This window comes from Globicephala melas, chromosome 11, assembly GCF_963455315.2.
Source record: "Globicephala melas chromosome 11, mGloMel1.2, whole genome shotgun sequence".
Taxonomy (NCBI): Eukaryota; Metazoa; Chordata; class Mammalia; order Artiodactyla; family Delphinidae; genus Globicephala; species Globicephala melas.
Genome location: NC_083324.2, coordinates 101,858,502 through 101,885,035, shown reverse-complemented (window position 1 = coordinate 101,885,035; position 26,534 = coordinate 101,858,502). Strand labels below are relative to the sequence as shown.

The following is a 26,534-nucleotide window of genomic DNA, read 5'->3' as shown; positions in this document are numbered from 1 at the left end:
CAAAGTCCAAATATGCCAATGGCGCTTCTCTGGGTAGCAGAGTCGATACAACCGGAACACGCACTAGCACCCAGGACTCGGGGCTGGAAATGGACGTGTGTCTGTGTGTGCACACGTGGAGCACGGAGATACTAATACTAAATACTGAAATCAGGTCAATGTGGGCCGTCAGAAGGAGGGCAAACTTGGAAACCAGAGAAAAGCCCTGGAAATACCAAGTCCTACGGTAACAGGTATCATTTAATAAAGGGAACTGCAGACACATCCTCAGGCCCGGGGTAAGAGGAGTGACAAGGGCCACACGACGCCTGCAGGGACCAGCCCTCTTTCATGGGGAGCAAACATCTGTTCTGCCCCCTGAGTTCCTGAGGCCCTGCTCACACGGTGGGCTGCTCTGCGGGTGCTGGCCTGGGGCCGGACAGCGGCCTCTCTCCCCAGGGCTCTGGACCGGGGGCAGCGGGACTCAAGCTCAAACGGAGGGGGGCTGACTTGTCCCTGGGACCCCAGGGAAGAGGTCCGTCAGGCTCAGCTGTGGGAGCCCCGGCTCCTCTCCTTCTGGGGAAGATCCTCCCAAACGGCCCTGCTTCAGTCACACTTGTTCGTCCACGTTTCTGTCATCAGCGCCCTCAGCGCCACCCTGCGGGGTCAGCCCAGGCGCGATGCCAGCCAGGCCTTTGCTGTGTGAACTTCCTCCCCCTGCTGGCCTTCGGAGGACACCCACAGTGCCCACGGGAGGACGTGGGGACGAGGAAGCTGGGCTGCGGGCAGCGGGGGTCAGGCCGGCAGTGCAGGCAGCGGCTCTGTCCCCCGCCCTCCGGGGGACGACAGCAAGTACAGGGGGCCTCACACAAAGGAAGAAGCTTCCCTCCGGACGAGGCCACATGCATGGAACTGAAACAGGCAAAAGGGACAGAAATCAGATCCTTGCCAGGGGCTGAGATGGGGGCTCTCAGGGGGACAGGGGGACTTTTGGGTGATGGAAACAGTCTTCATCTTGATGGCGAGAGTAGTTTCAGGACCGTATATGTTGACCCAAACTCAGGCCTGTGCACCGAAATGCATGTGCTGCCGTTTGTAGATTAACTCCAATCACCCGCATCTGACAGACACCCTCCTACGGAGAATGAGCGCTAAGACACACTGTACTGCCCAAACCAGGATGTCTCCCACTCCCAGCTGAGCTGAAGGAAATAGAGCTTTACTCACGGAAGTCTGGCTGTAACTGGAGGTCGGCAGGGGAGTATTTTCGAAGGAAAGGTAAGTGTCCCGATGCCTCTGAAATCATGCGCAGGGGTCAGCTGCCCCCTCCTCACTCTTGCCTGGCAGGCAGCCCCTGGCCCTGGCGCCCATGGCACTCCACACAGGAAGTGTCTCCGGACCACCCAACAAACCGGACCCCCCAGCATGCTCCACGGGTTCCTCCTACATTCAGAAGCACTGTTCCCTCTGGCTGACCAGTTGGCCGAGGACAGACCAAGGGACCGGGCGCCCAAGAGGAAGAGAAGCAGCCTTGCTGTGGTCCCACCTGACGCCCGGATTAGTTCCCAGAGCAGCTCTGCGGGCTGCTGCCGGTCTAGGGCCTGCATCAGGGTCCAGCACCCCTGCAAGGAAAGGTCACCAAAAGAGGGGCCCCAGATGGAGTCACCAGGACCAGGTGACACAGCCCCAGCCTGTCCACCACGCTCAGACCCAGCGGCAAAGAGATCCCTGATCCCTGACCCCGGCCTGCACCCTGCTTCTGTACCCACAAGTGTCGGGGTTCCGGGAAGTTGAGCAAACAGGACATCGTCGACCCCGACAGCAGTTACACAAGTCAGCGCTCTGAACCAGGATAATACGTTTATTAGCTGAACCCTTTTGACTAACAGCCTCTGGGGACAGTTATAAACGCAACGAAAGGCCGCATCATCGTGTCGCGCAGAATGACGAGGCTCCTTCCGGATTCTGGCTGAAGCAAGTCCCCGGACCGTGCAGTGCATCTGCCCGGATTCGGGAAAGGTGAGCGCTGGGTCCCCGTCCCCTCGTGCACCCTCCACCTCTACTTCCTACAGCGTCGGCAGGAGCTGTCTGCCAACTTGGATCCAGTAAAGACAAATCTGAGCCCAGATTTCTAGTTCATAACCGAGAATGACTTGTGACAGAAGAAAGGTGTCTGGTGGCCCCAGGCACCCCTTCAAGCCACGCCCTTCCGCCGTCAGAGGGCCTTGGGAACAGCTCGCCCAGTGGCGCTTTCTTGTCGAATCGCAGGAGATTAAAACCAGCCCATTTTTTAGTCACAGTTGATTCCACAGCATCAGCCCACATCTGGGCCAGCAGTGGCTGCTTGCAGAGTGATTCGCAAAGGGATCCACAGGGCCCTGCTGGGGACGTGTCCCCCACTCCCCTCTGCCCACCCTGTCCCCCTGCTGTCTCAAGTGTCTCGAGTCACTCTGTCAAGTTATATAGTGGACACGGGGCATAAATTCTCCAAAAGGAGAAAAGAGAAAACAGGCACAGGGAGACCAAGGCAATCATGGTCCATCGCAAACACGACTCCCGTCCTCGTGCTGTAACTACAGGGCCTGTGTACAGGCTTGCTGACCTCTGAGGACTGACCGTCCACATACAAACGCACCCGTCCACAGACCAACACCAACGGCAGAGTCTTCAGGAAACATTCCTGCTGCCAGGCTTAAGCTTTTGCCTGCCGTACGTCACTAGTGGAGACATTAGGTATGAAGGAAACACCTCTGGTGACCAGCAGTGAGTCCAGGGGACCGGCAGAGAGTACAGTCCATACAGTGAAGACGTTCTGCTGCCCACAGGCCACGGGCAGCTTTCCCTCCTAGGGGTCCCTTTTCCTTTGTCCAAGGATGTGAGTCATACATTCAAATGCATTGTTCAAGTGCGCTGGAATAGATCTGCTTTTGAATTCCTTCGACTCTGAGTATCCAAGTTAGAAAGCAAATGCAGGACTTAGCAAAGCCCACAGCCCACATTTAGCATCAGGTTCCGGGGAGACGGGAGTGACGGGGCACCGCGGGGCGTGAGGACGCTGCCCGCCCCTCCAGCCTGGCTCTCGGTCCAGACGCTGCTCCCAGGCCCGGCTCCCTGACGCCTGCCTGCGCGTCCCCTCCTGGCCCTTGTGGAGAATGAAGCCGTGTTGCTGGCGCTGAGCACGCCCGTAGCAGGGGCAGGCTCTGGCCCTGAAGCAGAAGCTGCCTGAAGGATGCATACACGGGGTCACGTAACCACACACAGCTGCCCGCCAGACCCGGGGACAGAGCCGTTCAGAGAGACCCCCTCCGCACACGTCCCACATGTGCTGTCTGCTGCTGCCGCCCCAGCGCACTGGAGAATTGTGGACTCCTCCAGCAAAGCTCGCGTTGTCCTCCCGGATGGAGGCCCAGGCGGTACCCACCTCCCTGCTTGCGCCAGAAGGATGACAAGCCCGTGTCACTCCTTCCACTAAGAGAAATTCACTAAGACTCCGCACGTCCTCCCTGGCGAGGTGGACACTCCCGGGCAGCGGGGGTGGCCGGCCCACGGCGAACCCTGAACCCCGACAGCAATGGAGTCTCTGAGATGCAGGACAAGAGGCCGGTGCGAGTGTGTAGTTGTTCCTCCTTTAATACGAATAAAGGGGTGCTATTCACGTCACAGTCATAATAATTCCATGTGTCAAGTACGACTTTTGCCCAATGGCACTAAAGTGTTTTGAGGAAAGTACTCTTTTCTAATGTGCTCAAAGGCGCCATCTGAGCATGGCCCTGAGTGCATGGGGCAGACTCTGTAGGTGACTGAGTTTGGCTCCCTGTAGGGCATCCCAGTGTCTGAGTGCGGGAGGGACAGGGGCTGGAGGTGTGACGGGGCACCGTGCAAACGTGGACAGTGTCTACCACCGAGGACATGACGACGTCATCCAGGGCAGTGTGTAACGGGCTTCGGCGGAAATCAGTTGACAGAAATACACAAAAACAGAAAATTAAGGTTATGTCCAAAATGGGGGTGAGTGGTGTGAGCAGAGGGGAGGGTGGGGATCCAGGATGCGAGACACACGGGGGGCTCGAGGGAAGGAGCCGCAAGAGGCGGGGGGAGGACAGAGCGAATCACGAAGCCTGGAAGAGCCACGTTTGTGGGGCGCAGGGGCCACCGGCAGCAGGGCTGTCACGGATGGTGGGACTGATGGCTGCAGAGTGGCACTGGGGACCGTCACCTCGGGCGCCAGGCCCAGACGCGGGCCGTCGTGGTGGGTCCTGGTCCAGCCCTTCCTCAGCCGGAAGGCCTGCCCCCAGGGCTCCCTGTGGACCCTCTTGGTAGAGTTGGAACACTGGCCAGGGTCGGGGTGGGCGCTCTTTGGGCCCTTTGAGGAAAGACTTCCTCGGTAAATGGCAGAAGGGACGGAGGGGGAGAGTGTGATTGACCCTGATCCTTAAGGTGACGTGGGATTACCCTACCCCTGGAAAGGGTCCTGCCTCTCCCGGGGCCCTGTCTCGTCTGCAGGGGGAGGGACAGGAAGAAATCACGGGAAGAACACAGAGCTTGGGGTCACGTGGTCCCGCAGGTCCCAACTCTGCATCGGGGGCTGTGTGATCTCAGTCAGCCGAGCCTCTGAACCTGCGTCCGTAGAGCGGGCATCACAGAACAGGTCCTGTAGGGCTCACGGGGCAGCGGGATGAAGTGAGAGCACACACTCGCATCTACGCGTGGAGCACGGAAACACGAGTGGTGATCGGTACTAACAGTAGTGATACACCTTAGTCCTTAATTCTGGCATCATATCCTCATCGATCACCTTACAATTATTATACAAATTACACAGTTTACCACAAGGCAGACGCTTGGTGGGGGTGGGGGAAGGGTTCTTCTGTGCCTTTCAGCTAGATTGCCTGGAACTTAATCTACAGGATTATATGATTTATGTTGCAAGTCAGAGTTTGTAGGTCTTTGCCAACAGGCATATCACGTCACTCGTGCCAAGAAACAGAAATCGCTGATGCTACTGACTGTGCAATTAACTTATCTGGTCTTCAAAGAAAAAATATCCCACCTACTTATGAGCTATGGGAGGAGCACTGAAAACCTGGGCCAGAATGTGACCTCTAGAACTTTCCATAAGGAGTTTCATCTGTTCAACCAGGAAAACTCACTGTGGAGATACTGTTAAAACGAGAGTAACGAATGAATTGGATACTCCTTCTCTCTTTCTTGAGCAGAGCTGAACCAACAAAAGGTAAACAGAATTCATCTGCTCAGCTCTTCTTTCAGCCCAGTGGTCGTGTTTGTTGTTCCTGCTGTTTCAGTGAAAACGGGGCCTCTTAGCTCTGTGGCTTATGCACGTAAGTGATTCTGTCATTTTAAATTGGTGTTTTTCTCTTCGCACCAGAAGCCTGTTTTCCATTTTTCTCTCAATCTTCCTGTTGCATTTACTCCTTGAGGCCTCCTTCAAAATACAGCCCAGGGTCCCCCCCGACTGGGAAAAGGGCCGAATCTTTGATCCAAGAAGGGAAGGAGGCAAGTTCCTGCCTGGATCCTCCAAAAGCCTGTCTGAATCCTTTTATTTCCAAAGGAGCGGAAAGCCCTGCCCCGGCAGCGCGTCAGTAGAGCCAATAGGCTGAGGAACAAGAGCCCAACAGAGCCTCCTCCAGCCGCATCCCCGTCTCACCGCACACGCCAGCACACGGATCTGAGGTAGCAAAGACGCACGTGCGGAAGCAAACCCTTGGCAGTGCAAGAGGAGAGCAAGGAGAGGTTAAGTCTTCTCTACATAGGCAGGGCTCATGTGAGCCTGGTGGAAACCCTAAATGCTCTCCAGGAAAAGCAGATAAATTGTATTCTATAAATATTGCAAACTGCTGTGTGCTTGAATAATAGGCAAGCAGGGCATGTATTTGTGACTTAGTTGACAAATAAAGGCTAATGATAAATAAAAGCTTTTATAGATCAATTTTTAAAACTACTAAAAACCTAATGGAAATGAACGGTAGTAAAGACCAGCATGTTTCCATCCAATAAAGGCAAATACTCCATAAGCACTCTTCATAATACAAATGCAAATTTAAGAAAATAATGACTTGCCCTTTTTTGCCTATTGGCAAAGACTTATAAGTTTGCCCTTTCTGACGGTGACGACCTCCCCCGAGAACATGCCTCTCACAAAGGATCTCCTTCGTCCGTCTCCAGAAGAGAAGAGGAAACACAAGGAGAAGCGCCTGGTGCAGAGCCCCAGGTCCTACTTCAGGGATGTGAAATGCCCAGGATGCTACAATCACCACTGTCTCTAGCCATGCGCAGACAGCAGTTTTGTGTGTTGGCTGCTCTACCGTCCTCTGCCAGCCTACAGGAGGAAAAGCAAGGCTTACAGAACGGTGCTCTTTCAGACGGAAGCAGCACTGAAAGCCCCTGGAATCAAGACGAATCGGAAACCATCCCAATAAACACATTTTGGATTTAAAAAAAAAGCCATAAGTTTGATAGAATGTGAATTTGGTGAAGTTCTGAGGAAATTGGCTTTTCATACAACGGGGGTTCATACAGTTAACGGGGCTGTAAATTGGCGCAAACTTTTTGCAGGGCAATTGGGCGACGCCCACTAAAATGTAAAATGCACATAACCTCTGACCCAGCAATTCCACTGCTAGGAATTTATCACAAGGGCACACTCTCTTGACTGTGCACAAGTGCACGTGTAAGAGTGTGTAGGGCGGCACTGTTTGTCATCCCCCAAAACTGGGGAAAACTTTTATATCCCATTTATGGATCAAGTTTCAATTAGCTGGGTTACAGCCTCACAGTGGCCCGCTCAGCAATTAGGACGTCAGTGTCATGGAAGGATGTGTGTTTTGCATTCTGACAGAGGCCCCATTCTCAGCACAGAGCTCTGCACGTGTCTCCACCCGCCGAAGTGCTGGTCCGGGAAATGTTCAGAAAGATTGTACCAAATGCTCACATTGCACAGTCACCTCTGGGTGGCTGCTGGGGCCGCAGGGATGGGGTGTGCTGAAAGCATTTTCTCTTTCATCGTGCGTGCTTTTATTCTGGTTGGAAGAACTAGTTTTTGCCATATTGTTCATTGCTCTACAATTTAAAGAAGCCTATTTCACGAAAAAGGAATGAAAACCAAGGGGTGGGGGAAGGAAGAAGAGGGAGGGTGGCAGGTAAGCTAGGGCAGAAACTTTCTCATTCTCTGGAGTAGATGAGCCCTTTGCCTCTTTGGATGCAGACCGACACCAGCACAACTGAAGCTTTAGCAATTTTACCAAACTTCACGAGCACGATACCCTCTAACTTCTTCTATACGTGAAACAAGGAAGTGCCAGGCTGTTTCCCTGGTCCCTGCAAACCGCGCTGGGAGAAAGTCCTTACGGCTCCCGGAAGGCAGACGCGCCCTCCGCCCGTGACACACAGACTTGCGTGTTGCCCGATGTTCTGGGCCGCCCAGCGACTGGCGCCATGGAGCACGAGGCAGGGAGCTCGCCCGGCTCTGCAGAGGTGAGACAGACGAGGTCAAGAGGCTGGCTGGCTTTCTCAGGCCTGGGCCGTCCCGGAGGCAGGGGGAGGGCTTCCCGGTGGCGGCCTCTGCCGCTAGTGCACTTGAGGGCTTTCCAAATACAGTAGCTTTGTCTCTTCCCCTTTTAGATTCTGGTGGCTGATGGGAAGCTAGATTGATTCTTGTCACTTATTTCTCAAAGTTAAAATCATATTTGAGGTCTATTTTAGAAGATAATGGGCTGGTGCAGAGGATTATTTTTTAAGAACTCTGTAAAAATTGAGAGATTTTCAGAGGGCTTTAAAAATGACTTTTATGGAAAAGGAGGAGAGGTCAGCCCTGCCACGGGGCCAACCCTGCAGAAGGACAAACCCTGCAGGAAGAGCCACGGGCCCACCTCCTACAGCCCAGCCCCACAGCGAACTCCACAGCCGTGCCCGCAGCTGGCAAAACACTCTCCTGCACTCGGAGGGTTCAACACTAACGAGCCTGTCAAGGAGCTGGGGCTGGGAGCCGGCCGATGGGGAGCCAGCAAGCCTCGGCTGGACCCCTAATTGCTTCTTGCGCAACGGCAGGCCCGGCTCCCAGATCACAGGCTCCCGGGTCGGGCGCGAGGGCCCGGCTCTGCCAGGTTGCATAAGCCTTTGCATAGCAGCATCGTTAGTCATGAAGACGCAGAACAAAGGGCCATTCTGACCAGGGAGGCACTGACTGCACGGATCCGCTCTCCGGAAAAGAGACAGTGCCGGCACCTTCTACCCGGAAGGGGTCCCCAGGGTTCGGAGGAGGGTCGGAGTATCTGCTGCCTGCAGACTCCGTGGGCATCTTCTGGTCCTGCCGACAGCTTCTTGCTGCTGTTGCCGCTGTTTCGTCTCCCACCAGGTCAAGACGCTCGGTCCCAGCCCCTTGGCCTCACTCACCGACTGGGGTCACGCCTCCCATTGGGCCTCCGAGCCTCCCGCATCCTGGCCTGGCCTGGCCTGGCTCCTCCAGGCCTGCATGAGGCTGTCGCCCGGCCACATGGGTCTTCCTCCGTCAGAATTAGTATGTGTGAAATCAGGTTCTAAAGTGTTGCTGCCCGGGTTGCTTCTATTAAAACCAATACAAGAAGCTTAGAGAACTGTCTTTAGAAATCATCTGGGCTACTCCCCTGACGTTACAGATGGAGAAACCGAGGCCAGAGGAGCCGAGGAGAGCTGACTGCACCACGGCTGGGCCCTGACGCAGGCCCTGCGTTGCCCCGATGTCGGGGTGCACGGCGATCTCACGTGCTCTCTGTCTCTCACGTGACTTCGGTGTCTGCCCGAAACCTCCCCACCACCACCCCTGCCGCCTGTCTGTTCACCTGGAGAGCCCAGCCCTGCGTGTGGCTGAGGAGATAGTCATGGCAACACTGCAGCCTGCAGGTTAGACTGAAGATAACACCTGGTCACCTGCACGGAGCCTCCTGACAGCACAAGGGCAGGGCCAAAATTTCCCGAGAAAAAACCTTGAATTTCCCATGATTTTGCCCAGAAAACTTGGTCTTTCCACCTGCGGTTTATAAGCGAGGCCCATGAGGATGGAGAACGGCTGGAGTCGCCCTCTCCGCCCTCTGCCCACAGCGGCTGCCGCTCCGTCAGGCGATGGGGGGGTGGGGGGGGGACACTGTCCTTCACATTAAACTCACTTCCCTGAGGTGAGAGGTTGACCAGCTGGGCTCAGGGAAGAGCCATGCATGCCAAGAGTCCAGGTCTTCACACTCCTCAAACATCTTTAAGACCAACGTAGAGAAACGCAGGCTGGATACTTAAGCACAGACCATGTAAGTGGATTCATCGGCTGTACCCCAAAGGTGCCAGTTCATGGATTAACGTCCACCTATAGAGAGGCCTCTAGTGACAGACCAAAGAATTCTTTTTCACCATATTGGCCAATGAACTGGATAGAAACATCTTCAGACCTCTGCTCAGATGTCACATTTGTGTGAGGTTTCCTCTGGCCACCCTGCCCGTCTCTCGTCCTTGTTTTATTTTCCTCCTGGGCACCTGCCATCAGCATACCATCCATGGAACTTATTTATCTTTGTTTAGTGTCTGTCCTCCCTACTGGAATGAAAGTCCAGGAGAACGCAGATTCCTTTCTGTTTCATTCACCACGGTGCACACCCCAGAGCTTAGCACAAGGCTTGCATAGCGTGGGGCACTCTGGAGACAGTCACTGGGTAGGTGGATGGGTGGACAGACGGATGGACAGATGGATGGAGATATCAAATGTGAAGATGAAATAACCCAGGAGAGCGAGGGTAAATGTTAGATGACAAAGTCAACAAGCACAATCATCTCGGCAGGTGAGAACGGCAGTCTAAAGCTAGCAAATGGAATTAGCAGGCTGTGGAAAGCACTCCCACACTTAGACTTCAGGGAACGGTTGCACAAGTGCACGATGGGAAAGATAATGGGGCTGAATGGCAGCACATGCAAAACTGACAGCATCTCGGAAGACAGCCGGCTCGACCTGAGTCAAAATGACACCAGACTGTCAGAAAGCCTAAGCCCTGGTGTCCCCACTCATTAGAATAATCATAGTTTTCAGTGGACAAGCACCTCCTACACGCTTTCCTTCATTTGAACTCACATCTTTTCATACAAACGGGAAACATTCATGTGACAAGGCTGTTCCTTGCAGTCTGGCTTTTGTAAGAACAAAGATGAGAAAGAATCTATAAAGAATGAAAATGTGTATACGCGTAACTGAGTCACTTCGCTGTGCACCTGAAACTGACACAGCGTTGTAAATCAACTCTACGCCACGAAGATTAAGATTTTTTTTATCTAAAGGAACAAAGATGAGAAACCACCTAAATGTCCACCAATAGGAACTGACATGCCATGGATACAAAACAGTCTTTTAATGAAGACTCTTTTTAAAAAAAAATAAATTTATTTATTTATTTTTGGCTGCGTTGGGTCTTTGTTGCTGCGCGCGGGCTTTCTCTAGTTGCGGCGAGCGGGGGCTGCTCTTCATTGCGGTGCGCAGGCTTCTCATTGCGGTGGCTTCTCTTGTTGCGGAGCACGGGCTCTAGGCGCACGGGCTTCAGTAGTTGTAGCACGTGGGATCAGTAGTTGTGGCTCCCGGTTCTAGAGCGTAGGCTCAGTAGTTGTGGTGCACGGGCTTAGTTGCTTCGCGGCACGTGGGATCTTCCCGGATCAGGGCTCGAACCCGTGTCCCCTGCATTGGCAGGCGGATTCTTAACCACTGCGCCACCAGGGAAGCCCTTAATGAACACTCTTAATGTACTTATCTGGAGCAGTATCACAGGCAGGTAGGTAAGTGGAGGAGATCTAAGAAAAAAGAAAATGAAAGCCCGTTTTTGTTTAGCTTCCAGTAAAGCCGTGGGACTCGGGCGACCTTCGACCAGTCGCTCGGGCATCATCTGGGTGCTCATTAGAAATGCAGAGTAGCCGGCCCGGTCTCAGACCCACTGCAACACAGTCTGCATTTGCATAAGATTCCCAAATGATTTCCACACACCTTCACTTCTGAGAAGTGCTGTTTTAGAGAAGGAATTTCACCCAGCTTCCTCACCTCATCCACACCCCGAGAAGGGCTGCCGCCCTCTCCCGCCAGCCTCCCTTCTCCAGCCCTTGTCCCGGGGGCCAGGGAGCCCGTGCATCCCAGTGGCCTTGGGTCCCCCCTGAAAGGCTCACCGGGACACACTCACGAGCTCTGGACTCTGCGGGATCCTCCCTGATGAGCTCCGAGGTGCCCAGGGCTGAGCTGACACCAGTGGCTGGTGACTTTGCCCGGCGACTCTGCTTCCCGCGTCCCACTTCCCGCAGGGGCGTCCGTAGGTGGACGTGATTGGCTCTTGTTGGTCGCACTGCTCAGGTCAGGACACCGGCTGGTGGCATGGTCATTTCTAGTTGTCACCATCTAAGTGTTCAGGACTGACATCAGAGGGAACCCATCCTGGCGCTGTCAGCTCCTGCTCCCAGAACCGACGGCATCTCCAGCCAGGCAGCCAGGCTTACCCCATCTTCCTTCTCTGCAGCGATGGGCAGCCTGCGGTCCTCACCCCGTCAGGATCTCAGAGCCAGAAGCAAAGCGTCCACACCAGCATCGTGCAGCTTGGAGCGGGGTGGGCTTGGTTCCCATGTTGTAGTCACGGTGAGATGCACACCGGCCTCGGGTTGCCTTGGCTCCCAGAGGTCCAACTAACTAGGATGCTAACTAGTTAGTTAGGGCAGCATCCTACAGGATCTGTACCCCGGTGACCAAAAAGTCCCCACTCTGGAAGTCAGATCAGTCCAGGAAAAAAATGTAAAGGTCTTTCTGATTCATTTCAGAAAGAATCAGTGTCTGTGAGACTGAGCTATGGAAAGTGCTGACCTCTGGGAGAGGTCAAATCACCAGCTTACAGAACTTGGGGAGCTGCAGGCAGATGTCCCATCAGGATGACGTACGGCCTCGCTGTTGAGCCCAACTGAGGCTGTTCAGGCTCATCTTCTCCACCTACCACACTGCTTCCTGCACGAGAATCACTTTTTCTTCCCATACGAATTTTAATGTTCTAAAATTGGGATGTCTTACAGCGGAAGTCCATATTTATCGTGTAGTATTTCCTTTCTTTCCAAAAGGCTATAATTAAATTGAAGATGCATCCTCCCCCCCGCAAAAAAAGGGAAGCCCCACCCCTGCACTTCGCACCCACAGCAGCTGCACACACCACACGTTCGCAGCTGTCAAGCCACCAAAGGCCATGGAGGAACCTTAAACATGTATCACTAAGTGAAAGAAGCCAATGTGAAAAGCCTCCACACTGCGTGATTCCAGCTCTAGGACGTCCTGGAAAAGGCAACACTATGGAGACAGTGAAAAGATCAGTGGGTCCCAGGGGTTTGTGAGGAGGAGAGCAGGGGATTTTAAGGCAGTGAAATCATACTGTGGTAAACTGTGGGCTTTGTAAATAATAATGTACCAGTATTGCTTCATCAGCTGTAAAATGCACCACACTAATGCAAACAGCTAATAACAGGAGAAGCCGTGGGAGGGAGGGAGGGGTAACTGGGAACACTCTGTACTTCCCACTTAATTTTCTGTAAACCTAAAACTGCTCAAAAAATAAAGTCCATTAAAAAATAATGAGTCCTGGTGCTTCCCTGGTGGCGCAGTGGTTGAGAGTCCGCCTGCCGATGCAGGGGACATGGGTTCCTGCCCCGGTCCGGGAGGATCCCACGTGCCGCGGAGCGGCTGGGCCCTGAGCCTGCGCGTCCGGAGCCTGTGCTCCGCAACGGGAGAGGCCACAACGGTGAGAGGCCTGCGTACCGCAAATAATAATAATAATAATGAGTCCTTTAAAGATTAAAAATAGAATTCACATATGATCAAGCAATTCTATTTCTAGGAATATATGGGTGAAGAACTAAAAGCAAGGGCTCACAGAGATATTTGCACACCCGTGTTCGCAGCAGCCCTGTTCACAACAGCCAAAAGGTGACGGCACCCAAGTGTCCATCGATGGAGGATGGATGGACACGAGGTGGTCCATCCAAATAATGGAACGTCATTCAGCCTTAAAAAGGAAGGACATTCTCACACCTGCCACAACGTGGAGGAGCCTTGAGGACATGATGCTCAGTGACATAAGCCAGCCACAAGACAGATGCTGTGTGACTCCACTTACATGAGGTCTCTGGAGTCATCAAACTCACAGAAACAGAAATTAGGAGGGTGGGTGCCAGGGGCTGGGGGAGGGGGAACGGGACATTATTGTTTAATGGGGACAGAGTTCCCGTTTTGCAAGACAGAAAAATTCTGGAGATTGGGCGCTCAACAGTGAAAATACACTTCGCACTACTAGTCTGTGTACATAAAAATGATTAAGATGGTAAATTTTATCTTATGTGTATCTTACCACAATTAAAAATTAAAAATGATGAAGAGATAAGTGAATATCTGGCCTAACTTTGCTCACACACAGATTATTCCTAGAGGAAAACGCAAAAACTGACAATGTAGTTACTTCAAGGCAGGAGGATCAGTCGACTGAACCAGGAAGGCTCTCCACACATTTTGAACTTTTAGCATTTTCTTACCGTGGACATTTCTTAACTTTTCAGTTTAAGAGAAGTCTGGTCGACCACCCTACATCCCTTTCTATGGAAGCAGGTGGTTTGGAGCTAGAGAGTCGGTTTGGGGTTTCTTCCCCACATACAGTTGTCACTTTTTAAACGAGACTTTAATTTGCGGCTCCATTATCTCAGCACTTGCAGCTTCGTGAGGGAACCTTTCTGCAAAATCGGGGAAGCCGTTTATTCGCAGGAGCCCAAATCTGCCGTCTTCGGTACCTAAGAGAACAAAACATGTCCATCGACGGTATTGCCTCTGTTGTTCTAATAGCAGTGGTGGGTTTCTGAGAATTCATCTCCACCCTGTCCTGCGCTTGTGTCCACTAGCAGCCCTGCCCGGTATGATCCGGGGGGCACTGTGTGTCAGCACAGGCCTGAGCTCTCACGTGTATTATGTTATTTAATGGCCTGATAACCTTAGACTCACCACTACCCTTCCCTCCCTTTTACATATAAGGGGACTGTGCATAGGATGGCTAGATAACTTTTCCAAGGCCTTGCGTGCTGCCTTAGAGACCGATTTTGCACCAACTTTGCCCTATGGTTCCAAAGCCTGTGTGTTACCGTGACCCCATGCTGCCTGGGACGGCCCTTCAGTGCAGGCCTGGAGTGCAGCCTGTGGCTGTGAAGTCACGGGACACCACACCGTGGGCAAGCTTCCCCCCCAGGACCCAGAGCTAGTCTCCCGAGAGTGCAAGTAAGTGGGCAAGCTCCCAAGTCTCTGAGTCTGCAAATCCCTGTGACGGCTGATGAGCAGACAGGACCCTGGGGAACAGGGGGTGGTGGAGGGGCAGCCGTCCTGCTGTCCAGTCCCAGCTCCCCGTCCCACCAGCAGCACGTCCTGGCTCTGCTGAGACCTGCACCACCCAGACGCCACCTTTAAAGGATTCTCTTATCACCAGTGACACCAAGGAGCAATCGCTAACCACCAGCCCTCACGTGAAGCCAAGAGGCTCCGTAAAGGAGGTGCACAAGATTTCAGCAAATGCTGTGAGCTCAGCGTGTTTGCAGAGTAACGCGAGTGTCTGCGAGGGCTCGTCCTGGCCCCACAGGGAGCTCCAAAGTGGGACCTTCAGGGAACGTGGAGGTCGCACCAACACCCTAGACCATCCACTGCGTCCTGAGACGGGGGAGCTGACTCCCCGCCCTGAGCTCGCTCTGACCACCCTCCACCCACCCACCCCTACACGGCCCTTTAACGCCTTTAGAACAAAATCCCCAACAGGAACTCAAACGTGAGAAACACATCAGGGGCACCTGAGGGAACCACCCATTTGTGAAAGCCCCAAGCTTAGAATCAATTTTTACACTATCGTTATTAACCCCAGGGGCAGCCGTGCTCAGAAGGAGTGTGTACCTGGGTGCCCCTCGACACTACGGGACGGGATCGCTGCCGTGGGGGGCACACTTCACAAGGAAAACCCACTCAGCTGGGGCTCAGACGCTGCCCTGTCGGGCCGAGACGCCAGCACCCTGCCAGATCTGGAGATGGCCACTGGGCAGGTGTGTCGTGCTCTGGGCCCTCCAGGTGAGTGGGCGTCCTGGACCACCGGCATCTCCATTGCAGACCCCACGTCTGCGACGCCGTCCTGAGCTTCTCCAGAGCAGCGCTGGTGGGAGTGGGGTCTTTGCTCCATCCTGTGCTCAGCAGGGTGGCAGCCGCCCAGCCCCAGCCCACGGCTCCCCCTGACCGCCACAGGGTCACAGCGGTGTTGCGACGAGGTGCGAGTTCTGGGCAACACGAGACCGCGTCACGGTCCAAGTGTAGCACCGTTCACACAGTAAATCTGCTGTGACCAAAAGAGAGGAGATGTGTGACGTGGAAGGAAAAGAGACAGGAGAAAGTGGCAAGAGAAGCAGCGTTAGAGAGTTACGCGCGGACGGGGCCACGGAGGCTGCAGTGGCGCCTGGAGGGTGAGCGCTGCGCGGGCTCGTGCCCAGACCCCTGCGGGGTAACAAGCGGGTGGAGGGGATGCCGCGGAGCCCAGCCAAGCCGGGGAGGCCCTGCTCTGCTGACCGTCGCGGGTGTCGGGAGAGTGGAGGGTCCCCAGCCTCCAGCGCCCTCCCTCCCAGGGCTCCTTGAACCTGGTGTCGGCCGGTGGGAGGGGCCCCGTGGGGGGGGGGCGGCAGTGGAGGACGTTGGGCATCCCCTGCGACCTCCTCTCGAGAGTCAAGAGCAGCTCTCAGAGGTCTTGGTGACTAAGGATTCTGGAGTGGTCACTTGAGGACCGAGAACACAGGACGACAAGATGTACTGTGAGACTCCGAGGAGACCTCCTCTGCAAGATGGGCCAGGCCTGCCCACACAGCTCCCTCCTTTCATCCTGAACGTGCTAAGTGGCGGGCAGGCGGCAGGGGGCTGCGGGGGCCCTGCCAGCTGTCTTCGGAGGGTCACTGCTTCACCGGAGGCACAGCTGGGAATTCTGTCATGAGCTGAACTGCTCATTGCTCAAGGCTAGAAACCGAACGTGGGGAGTCAGTGCAGTACTTAATTTTTTGAACTATGCGGTCTTCTGATGTGCATGAACAAGAATGACACAAGGTTATCTGTGCTACGACTCTGGAAATGTATTGACATGGACATAGAAAGCGGAGAAAAAAGAGAAAACGGTACACGTAAGACCCTTCAGGCTCGTACAATAACGTATAGCTTTGTCCTCATAAATATTGCTTGAGCTAACGTTATCTCCAGAAATGACAAATGTAACACGTGCTTCTCACAATCTCTGAAAGAATGCGAAGATAATAAACAGCTGATAAGCTATCACACACGCCCTTCCGTTTACTCTCCAAATCTCACCGCAGTCAATCTTGACATCCCACTATTATCCTTACATACGTGCACACACACATGAACTCATTCTCTCTCTCTCCAACTTTTCTAATTTAAAACATCATGACACCCCTCCAGCTCAAGAGACGTAACTCATTCTTTTGAGTCTTTTTCCAATATCCCACGATACAGACGTTCCAGGGCATGGTAAACTCTCTTGCTGTTGGACCGTCAGGTTGTTTTCAGGTTTTTGCTGTTAAAACAGTGTAGACATCATTGTGAATGGCAGAGGAATGACCTCCAGAAATCCTCTTCTCCATAAAAGCAACAAAAGCCCTGGGAAAAACGGTCATCATCAACTTTCTCTGACCTCTGGAAATTAACCAAGGCTTGCAATAACCCGACGATCTTTTATTCAGGTAAAACAGCTGAACCTCGGAACAGAGAGGGCTTTGTGGCCTTTTAACTCCCCTATTGCCATCTCTCCTCCTCCCTCTCTCCTTGGAGCCTGGAAAACCCACAGCCTGAAATCCCACTGAAAACCAGGAGCCTGGCAGCCACCAAAGGGGAAGGACGAGTTGGAACTTCTTCAAGGCCCCTTCCCCAGTGAATTCTCATTATATGGCTTCTAGGTGGTTCTATGAAAGACCCCACTTTATCAAATGACCCGACTCAAATAAAGTGCAAACAATGTTTCCCCCAGGGGTGTTTGTGAAAAACAAATCAGTAGCAGTTGTGTAACATCATGACTGCCTGAAACAGCGGCAAAAATTAGGCTAACCGAAAAACTTAAAAGGAAAAGCTGAGGCACGAGATGTCCAGAGAGGGCCTTGAAAAGCCCTGACATATTCCTGGGATTCTACGAGGCCACAGGCGTGTGCATGGCTCTCACATCCCAGGAAAGACCTGAGAGGGTTCTAAGCTCTCACCTCTGGCTGACCTTGAGGCTCTGTGCACAGCAAGCGATGGCTAAGGCAGAGACGCCATCTGCCCTGCCGCGTGCTGAGGCATGGCCCAACACACACAAAAAGACCTTGGCAAAAACTGGAAGATTTACTGGTTCCAGACATTGGAGGAAATTGTCTAGTCATGAGCTGACCACTGAGCTAACCGAGCAGAGACTTTGGTGACCACACATGACAAAGAATACAGACTTTACAGAATTAGTTCTGTTTTTAAAAAAAAGCCACTAAACAAACAAACAACAACAAAAGCAACAACAAACAGTAACAACAACAAACCCTGGGTGGGAGGGAGAATTTGATTTATAGAGTTGCCACATTATATTATTTAAAACATGCAGTTTTCCAAATAAATTACAAGACATGCAAAAAACAAGAAATCATGGCCCACACGCAGGTTAGACAAAGGCTTTGCATCAGTAATTTTAAATATGTCCAAAGAACTAAAGGAAACCATATCTAAACAGCTAAAGGAAAGTCTGAGGATGATGTTTCACCAAATAGAGAATGGCAATACAAAGAAATCGTTTTCTTAAAGACCAAATGGCAAATCTAGAAAAAAAATTACAAAAACTGAAGTGAAAATTCACTAGATGAGCTCAACGTAAGATCTGAGCAGGTAGAAGAAAACAAAGCGGAACTTGGTAAGACAGATGAATAGATGTTATCCAGTATGAGAAACAGAAAGAAAAAATAATGGAGAAAGATGAACAGTGCCTCAGAGACCCCTGGAATCTTAACAAGCAATTTTACTTCTTCTAGACATTCTTAAGGAAAGGTGGCGTTTCCCCCCGTGAGTGTGGCAGTGGAGACCTGGTGACTCTGGCGCGGGACAGCTCCTCGTCCCTGTGTCTTCATTTGTGGTGAGACGCCAGCAGTGCGAACGTCAGCACAGTTGATCCAGAGCAAACCACAAGGTTCAGAAAAGGTGTTCATCCCTCGGAATATTTCACCCCATGTGTGCTTGTTACCCAGCACTCACTTGAAGGAAGCCTCCTTCCATGATCATTGATAGAATCCCAGATGAAGACAAGCAAAACGGTAAGTCAGCCATCCTTTTTAAGCTGAAAGTACACGTTTGCAGACAAGATCTTCCTGTTTGCAGATACAGCTTCAACACGACAGGTGACAGTGGTGTCAGAAAGCAGCCGTGCCACGACTCCTGACCTGACTCGTCAGCCAGCAGACATCCAGCAATGTCAGCGCCTGGCTTGCCTCTTCTCTGTGCCGTTGTGAGCCAGTCTCCAGCAAGACCATCGCCTACTCTGGAGGATGTTTCTGTGGCTTTTTCATTTCTCGTTCGACAAGTTTTATCAAGCAATTTTTGGTTTTTAAAAGAACTCATCAAGTCTATGCTTAAAATGTTCTATGTCTTTTCCTTTAAACTCTGAATGACAGGCCCAAAAGTGATGGCTCGGTTTAACTGGCACCTTAATATAATTTGAATTTTTTCTGTTGCATTAAACACAAGGTACATTCTTAATCTATAGAGCTGAGGGGGAAATAGCTTTCGTCATATTTCCATTTCTTACTTGCAGTTTCAACCAGTTTCTTTGAATTAGACTTCTTTCTTAAGAGAAGGCCCTGATGCATGCATTTATCCTTTGCAGCATCTTTCTACGCAGACAGTGCAGCTGTGCACTGAGAAAGCAAGCCTTCTAATCTCCCATTTTAAAGCCATTGAGTCACCCTTAAATATAACAAAAAATATATATATATATTTTTTAATTTATTTATTTTTGGCCACGTTGGGTCTTCTCTTGCTGAGCGCGGGCTTTCTCTAGTTGTGGCGAGCGGGGGCTACTCTTCATTGCGTTGCGCGGGCTTCTCATTGAGGTAGCTTCTGTTGCTGCAGAGCACGGGCTGTAGGTGCACAGGCTTCAGTAGTTGTGGCACGTGGGCTCTAGAGCGCAGGCTCAGTAGTTGCGGCGCATGGACTTAGTTGCTCCACGGCATGTGGGATCTTCCCGGACCAGGGCTGGAACCCATGTCCCCTGCATTGGCAGGTGGATTCTTAACCACTGCACCACAACAAAATATATTATAAATAAATTTCATTTTATTTTAGAATAAGATATTACATTCTAAAATAGTAATAGTTTCAGACACAACTATAAAATTTAGAAATGTTTTTCCATAAGTTGAAATATTAACAAAAACAAGATGAAAAGGTATAGTTACTTTTTTGTATTTCTGCATAAGAAACTTGAAATTACTTTTCTTTCTTATTTTCCCAAATGTTATGTTATTGTTCCCTGACTATTAGTGACATTGAACATTTTTTTATATATAGCTTTTCATATTTTCTCTTCAGTGATCTCCTTATTTATATAGTTTGTTCATTTAAAAAACTAGGTTACCTTTTTCTTAATAACATAGAATTTTCCGCATTATAATTAATATTATTATCTTTGGCTTTGGGGTTTTTCCCTTTAAAGCTTTTTAATATTTATATAATCGAGTCTGTGCATCTTATCCTTTATAGCTAGGCATTTCCTACACAGTCTGGGTGGTCATCTTTACCACAATATTACAAAACTCTTCTCTCATATTTCTTCCAGTATTTTATTTCACTTTTAGATTTATATATTTAAACTGTCTGAAGTGGATGATTATTTATGGTGTTATGTATGATTTTTTTTCTTCCACATGAATAGACAATTTTTCCAGCACTATTTATTGAATAATTCTTTCTCCACCAATGAAATAACATGCCAACTTTATCATAGATGAAGTTCTTTCATACACGTGGATTGTTTCTCAATGTTTGCATTTGTTCTACTAATGTATTTGTCCATCCTGTGCTCATACCTCTCTGTAGCTTCACGGGTAAATTCTAATAATATATAAGTATATACCCCTGGTCACTAATCTTCATTATCAAAAATGTCTTGTCAGACCTCATGCCTTTACTTTTCCATACAAATGTTAGACACATTTTGTCTAGCTAAAAAAAGCTAATGGGATTTTGTTTACAATTGCATTAAATTTATGTATTAATTTGGGAAGAATTATTGTTTTCTTTATTCATGTATTTATTATTGCCTTATTAATCAGGTTTTACATTCTGTTCTTTGATCAAATATTATGATATTTAAAAAATATAGGTTATTTTGATTTTGCTTATCCTTTGGTGTATTATGATGTTTGTTGCTGTGAATAAAATTTCCACCTTATTTTTATACTAAAAGTCCTGTTAACCGGCTTGGTATTGAGTCTCTTGTATTTTCTACGTATGGAAGCATTTCATTTGTAAAAAAAATTCTCTTGGATTTTCTATGTACATAAGCATTTCATTTGTAAAAAAATAATTCTACTTTCTTTTTCATTGGTATATCTTGTAAAATGTTGAATACTAGAAATTACAAAAGATATCTCTAATTCCTGCTTCTAGGGGAGATGTTCTTAGTATTTCTCAACATAAGTAATTTTAATGATAGCTAAGGGAATTTGAGATTTTCCAAAATAAATTTATGGAAATTATAGTAGGTATAAAGGAAGATAACTAGTAAGAACAGAGAAGTATTGAAAGCTGTTAATCTCTGAAAATGGACATACGTACAACTTAACCCTACTTATTTAGAACATTCTAGAGAACACGAGAATAGTGAGCTCACATTCCACAGCCTCTGGAAAACCCTACTGCACACTTGTGGGAGAGGGAGGGGGGAAGAGTATTTAGTATTATTAGGAAAGTGGTTTTGACCTCGAAACCTCTGAAAGGGTCCCAGAGACCCCAGGGGCCCACAGACCACGTTTTGAGAACCCTGTTGTAGGTGACTCCCGTCAAAAACTTCAGAGATGCTGGACTGAACCGGTCCTGAAGGTGGAGTCCAGGGCAAAGAAGGAAGAAGATCATGACGCAGGTCACCTGGGCTTCCCTGCGGCCTTTGGGGCTTCCAACCAGGCTGAGGAGGCTTGGTCCTTTGAGGGGAAGAGCCTGGTAAACACTCACGTGCAGCTGGCCTTCTCCCGCAGCCGCAAGCTCCGAAAGAGAAAAGACACCCGCGGGCAGCCCGCGCACCGTTCTTGCTTTCCTGCGGCGTTTCCTCGGTTCCCAGGGATGTGATCAACCGCAGCGCCAGCTTCGCACATATGCAGACCATTCTCGAGACGGTCGTAAACATTCGGACTAGACTGACTCAGTCATGGGGACGTTTTGGCTCCAGCCTGTGCTGAACTTTGCCCATTCCAGAAATATCCCGTAAGACATTCCCAAGGCTCTGAGTGATGCAAACCACATTTCTCCACTTAGCAGAGACAAAAATGAGATTGAGAGAACAGGCTTCTTCCCGATAACGGGGCCGTGCGAACAGAGGCCAGCATACGGGGCTCGTCTCCTCCCCGCGCTCGGAACAGACCCCTCGGCGTTGAGGGTGATCTTCCTCAGAGCTGACACCACGCAGCACCCTCTCTCCTGCCCGCAGGCGGGGCTCCAGGGCCTCAGACGTTCTGCAGAGAGAGCGCTGGTGAGGCCACGCGCTCACCATGTGTCCCCGCGGCAGGCTGGCCCCACGGGCAGGATGAGGCCTTCTTCGCTCATGCCTGGGGCACAGCACTGTGTTAGCCCACCCAAGATGAGCTGACGTGCGGCCCACCGTCCTGACGCGCAATCTGCCTTTCTGTTTCACGAGCGCGTTTTCTGTCTATGTTGGTCTGCTCGGGCTGCGCTTAAAGCACAGACATTTAGTCCCTCACGGTTTGGAGGCTGGACATCCAGGATTGAGGTGTGGGCAGGGCTGGTTTCTCCCGAGGCCTCCCTACTTGGCTTGGGGATGCCACCTTCTCCCCGTGTCCTCACGTGGTTGTCCCTCTGTGTGTGTCTGTGTCCTCATCTCCTCTTCGTATAAGGACTTCGGTCCTGTGGGATCAGCGCCCATCCTAGTGACCTCATGTTAACTTAACCACCACGGTAAAGGTCCCCACCTCCAAATACAGTCATCCAGTCCTGGGGGTTAGGGCCCAAACACGATTCAGGCCAGAACACTGTTTCTCCTGTTACCCCCTTGCACTCCCTTAATTTCCACGTGTGCCAGAGACAGCCAGGTCCACCTCGTGCACCTCTGACTCCGCGGCGCGTAGAAAGGTTCCCGGCCCGCGACAAGGGTTAAATATGTATTTGTTGAAAATAGGAAAGTTTTACAAATAGCCACAGGTAGATACACCAGCAACACAAAGACGAAAAGTAATAAAACAAACAAAAATCCTATTTTGAAGGGGCTCGATTCTATAATTTCATATTAACGAACGATCATTTATTCCCATGCAAAGTACCCCAAAGGATTCTCAGTGATGCCACAATAATTCTATGGAGTTATTGAGTGTCTTTACACTATTTTAAAGATAAGGGAACTAAATAAACTTCCATGGTATCCTCTTCAGAAAGAGGTTTAGGACCCGTGTACAAAGCTGCTCACTGAGTAGCGTGTAGTTTACACTGTGCCTTCCGGGAAAGCCTGCCACCCTGACAAGTGCCAGCATTTCACGATCCACAGCATCTGCGGATTAAAGGAAAATGGGTTTCAGGCAAAATTTCCCCACATGTACTATCACATGATTCAATTTCATATGTAAATGAACTCTAAAGCATAAGTGTTTAAAGCCGGAAGTGAAGCAAATCTGGTGGGTTTTCCCCTCTCTCCCTCTCTCTAAAGAGAAAAAAAAGGATGCTTCTCAGGGCACATGGCAAAGCCAGGACATTTGTATCTTCCCTTCCGTGAACTTGCAGACATCTGGACCTGCATCTGGAGTTAGGAGGCTGCGTCTCTGGCTGCAAGTCATTGCACACTGGATCTGGAAAATGATTCATCCAAAGGAAAAGTGCCGCAAGATGCAGCCAGCTTCTCGAAAGTCATGGAAAAAAGGTCTTGAAAAACAAAGTTGTTCTGAACTCCACAAAATTGGCCGGATGCTTCAGAAGTCCAGGATTTTTCTCTGCTGATTTTAGGCCCCTCAAGCACCGGAGATCCCTAAAATGCCCCCACGGGGAGCAGCAGAAACAGAAAGAACACCTTCGTGACTGCTTCCATGGGCCGTCCTGTTCCACAGAGCCGGCCGCAAACAATCTCTTGTGCCACATTCAGCGAAAAGCACAATTTTAGGAAATGCAATCAACCTGGGGTCCCACTGACCTGCAGATAACCTAGTCCACAACAATGAAACCTGAAAAAAGATTTCACTTGAAACAAGGACAAGGGAAAAGAAACTTGTAAAAATAAAATACTTCCCCATTTTAGGAACCAAGTCAATGAATTCTCGGAGATTTCGGGTCCCTGCCTTCGTAGGTCTGCCCTGGGTCCGGAGCCATGTTGAGGTAGTTTTCCCAGGACTCAGGGAGCGCCCCCCGGGCCCCAGCACGCGGACAGCAGGAGTTAAATTTCACCTCGGAGGCCCCATCGTAATTGTCTGCTAAGTGGCCCTCGTAAGAAATGACACCAGGAAACCTGAGACACATTCCTTTTTTTTTTTTTAAACATCTTTATTGGAGTATAATTGCTTTACAATGGTGTGCTAGTTTCTGCTTTATAACAAAGTGAATCTGTTATACATATACATATGTTCCCATATCTCTTCCCTCTTGCGTCTCCCTCCCTCCCACCCTCCCTATCCCACCCTCCATACCCCAGCCCTCTAGGTGGCCACAAAGCACCGAGCTGATCTCCCTGTGCATTGCAGCTCTATTTACAATAGCCAGGACATGGAAGCAGCCTAAGTGTCCATCAACGGATGAATGGATAAAGACGATGTGGCACATGTATACAATGGAGTATTACTCAGCCATAAAAAGAAACGAAATTGAGTTATTTGTAGTGAGGTGGATGGACCTAGAGTCTGTCATACAGAGTGAAGTCAGTCAGAAGGAGAAAAACAAATACCGTATGCTAACACATTTTTATGGAATCTAAGAAAAAAAAAAGGGTCATGAAGAACCTAGGGGTAAGATGGGAATAAAGACACAGACCTACTAGAGAATGGACTCGAGGACACGGGGAGGGGGAAGGGTAAGCTGGGACAAAGCGGGAGAGAGGCATGGACATATATACGCTACCAAACGTAAAATAGATAGCTAGTGGGAAGCAGCCACATAGCACAGGGAGACACATTCTTAGAGAGGACAGCGCAACCTCATAGGAGCCACCCGGAGACTCAGAGGCAGGCAAAGGAGGGGAAGGCAATTCACAGGCTCTGGAGTTCTCCTCCAGCCCTCCCCCTGCTTCAGGGACAGGCCAGCGGCCAGGGGACCTTACATCTGAATTTCATTCAAAGCAAAAAGGATTTGAAAATCTTATTTTCACGTTCAAATGGTGATAAACCTAGAAAAGCAGGAAACCTTTGATTTTTTTGTTTGTTTGGATTTTTCTTCCTCTTTGTCCCCAGGACAAAGAAAATTCTTTTAAAAATAAGGAATTTAGCAAACTTTCATCAAGGTATTACAAACAAAGTGAGGCGAGCCGCTCTGGGCCTTGGAATGACAGCCTTGAAGAATCAGCGTTCTCTCCAAATCTAAACGGGAAAGCACAAGAATGTGGAAGGGAAGTTTTCTGCACAAGAAGAATTTGCAGTAAAAATGAGGTCGAGAGAACAGAGCGGGTGCTGCACGAACCAGCCCTGGCTGAGCCTTCAGCCGGCAAACCAGGCAGGACAGAGCTGGAGGGCTCCGGCCCCGCTGCCCCTTGTGTGTGACCCTCCACCCCTCACCAGGCCCCGGCCTCTGGAGGAACGACGTGGCGGCCACGACCCCGCTCGGCAGCCCAGCGCGGGGGGACCCGGGTCTCAGGGGCCATGGCCCCCCCCCAGACTCTGGGGAAGGGGTCTTGAACCAGCCTCCCTGCATCCGCACATCACAAAGGCATTGTCTGACAGCCTCCTTAAGGATGGATCCTTGAGCGTACATTTTCTATCTTGAAAGACAACAGACCACTTTATAATCTAGGAATTGCAAAGCAGAGACTTTACAGGTAACATTTGAAATGAGAAGAGCTACCCGTCAGGAAGGAGAAGCAAGGAGAATTTATGCTGACTCTGCAGTAAACCAACTCTACTGATATCCTAAGTGGTTTCTACGCACTCGTTGGACATTGTGTGATCAATACTTCATAGATACTAAGAAGACTCACTGTTACAAACTCCAACCCATCATTCCAACTCTTCGTCATGCACCGAGCGACCAGGGACGGGAAAGCAACGCTGATGGCAGAAAACCTGACGCTTCAACGCCCTCTGCGCTCTCACTCCCCTCAGTTCTGAAACGAGGGTTCCTCCACTCACAGGAAAATTCTTAGTTTTCAGTCCTAGTCTCTTCGAAAACTCACCAAAAAAAAAAGACCCATGAAGACTGAGCATTAATACTTCTTCCCTAACTCCCAGCCCTTCCTCCTTCACCTAGCTTTCAACTTACATTCTCTTCCCTCACTCAGAATCTCCAGAATTTCACAGGTCCCACGTTGGGGACAAATAGCAGAAGGGAAGGTGGAAGTCACCTCGCTTTGTCACAGACCTGATGAACTGTCACCCTCTTAGGTCAGGATTACACGGCATTTCTTGACAACCGCTTTGTACCCACAGCCGAGATGGAAGATGTGTGTCTGCACCTGGTACTGTGTAACCGGACTACATCTCATCCCAACAGTCCTGGCGGCGGGAGGATGCAGGAAATGACTTGGACCCTGAAAAAGTGGCCTCATTGAGACAGTGCGGTTCATAACAGAATAAGGGGGCTGGGAAGGACTGGCTGTGCAGCCTCAGGGCACGTTGCTAATAAAAGTGCTGGTGAAATGCTGTTTTAAGTGCCCAGACCTATGATGTCAGCGTTCTTTTTGCACACAGGGGCTATTTACTACCCCATAAGCTGGAAGATGGGGAGATTATGGGTGAAAAAAATGGTTCCCAAACCGAAATGCAATCACTCACTCGCCAGCGCCCCAAGGACTCCGAGTCCGTCTCCAAGTCCTCTCCAGCCAAAAGCAAAGTCCTGTGTCCTAAGCGGTCGAAAGCTTCCTGCCCTGATTCCATTCTCAATATATATGCCACATCTGAGCCAGGACTGGGTCAGCCTGTGTATCTCTGGGGAAAACATGCTTGTCGTGTCCCACTGCCTGCAGCCAAGGTGAGAAGGCAGGGGGCGAGGAGGGGAAGAGGGGGAGGGGGCCTGAGAAGAAACCCCCCCACATCTTAGGTCCCGTTGGCGTGGGGTGCAGACAGCCAACATCAAAGCCAACTCT

General features: G+C 50.5%; 1 long non-coding RNA gene and 1 pseudogene across 4 annotated transcripts in view; one reads left to right on the top strand and one right to left on the bottom strand.

The window, feature by feature from the left end:
- The first annotated feature begins 6,125 nt into the window (after nucleotides 1–6,125).
- On the top strand, nucleotides 6,126–6,414 carry LOC115866234 (small ribosomal subunit protein eS27-like; annotated as a pseudogene).
- A 6,294-nt stretch (nucleotides 6,415–12,708) lies between these two features.
- The window catches only part of LOC115866233 (uncharacterized), a 30,689-nt gene continuing 16,863 nt past the window's right edge, over nucleotides 12,709–26,534 (bottom strand). For 2 of the 4 annotated variants that reach the window (XR_011377867.1, XR_009565843.2), the window contains exon 3: nucleotides 12,709–13,797. This is a non-coding gene — a long non-coding RNA (uncharacterized lncRNA). Of the gene's footprint in view, nucleotides 13,798–22,687; nucleotides 22,812–26,534 lie in introns of those variants that run through there. The other 2 variants (XR_011377868.1, XR_011377869.1) reach the window with 1 other exon arrangement.